The following is a 2417-nucleotide window of genomic DNA, read 5'->3' on the forward strand; positions in this document are numbered from 1 at the left end:
AGAGGCTTGGTGAATTTTGGGGTCTTTTTTTTATTTAGGGTTTTTTAGCCATTATATCAAGTCACCGAGGGGTGCCTATATATTTTTGCAAGACAAGTTGACATTTTCATTGGTACCATTCTGGGGGACACCCTGATAATTTTTTATTTACATTTTTTATGAGGTGGGACGAATAGCGTTTGTTATAGTTTATGACATTTATACTATAAAAACTGTATTGTAAAAGCTGCAATATTTAAATTTTTTCAATAATGGAGTTAAATGGGTGCTTTTTTTGTTTTGAGGCATAAGCTGACATTTTGTAGGGGTGCACTTTTTGAGTGCATACAACCTTTTAATTGCTTTTTTAAAAAATTTTAAGGGAAGAATTGCCATTTTTTTTTACTTTTATTTTTTTTCTTAACAATTGATCAAATATATGTATTACATTACAGCGCATGATCTGTGCTATAATGTATTATATACCCTGTATGAGCTGTCAGTTACACACTGACAACTCATACAGATCAGACTCCTGCCTAAATGCAGGAGCCTGATCAGTTACAATAGCCAGCAACCAAGAACAAACGGCTGGCTTCTGGGTTTCTATGGCTACCTCGGAGCTGTGTGATCGCTCGCCCGACGAGTGAAGGAGGGAGCCGATCTTTCCTCCTATTCCCCATTGTCCTTTAATTGCCCGGGGGAAAGTGCGGCTCCTCTCTGTGCAGTGGCGGCGGGAGGAGGCAATGTGCATCACCCACCTTTCACTTCCACGAGAGACAGCATGATGTTCCAGGAACATCATATTGCAAGAACTCCCTGCTTTTCATGACATTCCCGAAATGTCATTTTGCAGCATGGGGTTAGCAACACATTTTTTGTGCAGTTTTTCTAGTGTGTTTCTAAGGCAGCATTCACACATTCAGTGATTTTTTAAGGTCCCCCCCTAAAGGTAGGCTATTTTTATTCCCTGATCTGTGAAATATGGTCCATAATTGCATCCATATCTGCATCCACATCAGCAAAAGTTAAACTGGTAAAAAATAAAAATAACTAGTTTTCTTAGATTTGATCAGATTTTTTCATGGACCTCATGAATATGACATTTTCAAAAAACACGGCTCCTCTAAACTTTTATTGGTAATCCATACCACAATCACAACCCGCACTAGGACATGTCCTGTTTTTTTTGCCATACGGATTGCTAATCCATAATAGAACAGACTATATGAATCATGCACAACTTTGAGGGACATGTAAATAAGGCCTAAGCATTTGAAAAAAATGTCACTAAAACACACAAAAAGTGCAACATACATTTTCACCTTAAACTATGGAGGTCTACGGAAAAAAATGCACCTAGACCAAACTGCATTATATTAAAAAAATGTACTGAATTTTTATGGGCATTATTTTCATAGATTTTTTTTTTCTGTTGTTAGAAAAATATCATCTGTGAAACCACTTCTCAGGAGACTTTAAAGTGAATGTACCATTAGGTACATTGCTTTGTTTTTTTTTTTACCTTAATGGATGGGCGGCGGCACAGGGACCTCGCCAACGGCAATCCACTGCAGATCTGTTAAGGTAAAAAACCCAAAGCAATGTACCTGATGGTACATTCACTTTAAGGTCAATTAAAAGATTTTTACAATGAACAAAAATCACAGATGGCTGGGAATAGGCTTTCTATTAGAGAAGAACAAAGTTTCCGAGGACTGCACCCAGCTTTCCCAGGGAGCGAAGATCAAAGGAAACCATCTGACAAGCTAACAGCTGAGTGTAATGAAGCGCTTAAAATTTGCTCATCTCTACTTTCTATGATCATGGTAATATTGTAAGCCCTTGTGGGCAGGGTTCTCTCTCTCTATGCTCCAGTCTGTCATTTACTTTAGTCATGTAGTTTTTTTTTCTTAGTTTTATGTTACACTCTATATGGGTAAATTCTGTATGTTAACCTGTAATTTGTATAACACTCTGGAATCAAGGGCATTTCAAAAATAAATAGTAAAAAAAAAATAATATATATATATATATATATATATATATATATATATATATATATCCATTAATAAAAACATAGTGTTGCATTGGCCGGGAATCGAACCCGGGCCTCCCGCGTGGCAGGCGAGAATTCTACCACTGAACCACCAATGCTCCAGCTGTGCTTTTATTCTGGAACAGCCGAGGAATTTCTGAGCTGTTCGTCGGACATTCCCCTCCAGCAGATTCCAGGACTGCAAAAGGGGGAGGGAGCTCCTCTGGTACTATGTCTATCACCACAAAGCTTGAACGTCTTTGGTAATATTTTGCAGATGTTTACAGAAGTCACAGATGTAATGATCTGCAGAATAATATGTGACTATATCAACAAGTACCTGTCAGGATATTGAAGGAAAATAGCAGTAGTCTGCTGCTAGAGGTCATTGGTTTAATAA

At 37.7% G+C, this 2417-nt stretch overlaps 1 non-coding gene across 1 annotated transcript; it reads right to left on the reverse strand.

Moving 5' to 3' along the window:
• Positions 1-2065: 2065 nt before the first annotated feature.
• Positions 2066-2136, reverse strand: TRNAG-GCC (transfer RNA glycine (anticodon GCC)). Its single transcript has one exon. It is a non-coding gene; the product is annotated as a tRNA-Gly (tRNA).
• Between the last annotated feature and the right edge of the window lie 281 nt (positions 2137-2417).

Source organism: Dendropsophus ebraccatus, chromosome 4 (assembly GCF_027789765.1).
Source record: "Dendropsophus ebraccatus isolate aDenEbr1 chromosome 4, aDenEbr1.pat, whole genome shotgun sequence".
In the NCBI taxonomy this organism is placed as follows: Eukaryota; Metazoa; Chordata; class Amphibia; order Anura; family Hylidae; genus Dendropsophus; species Dendropsophus ebraccatus.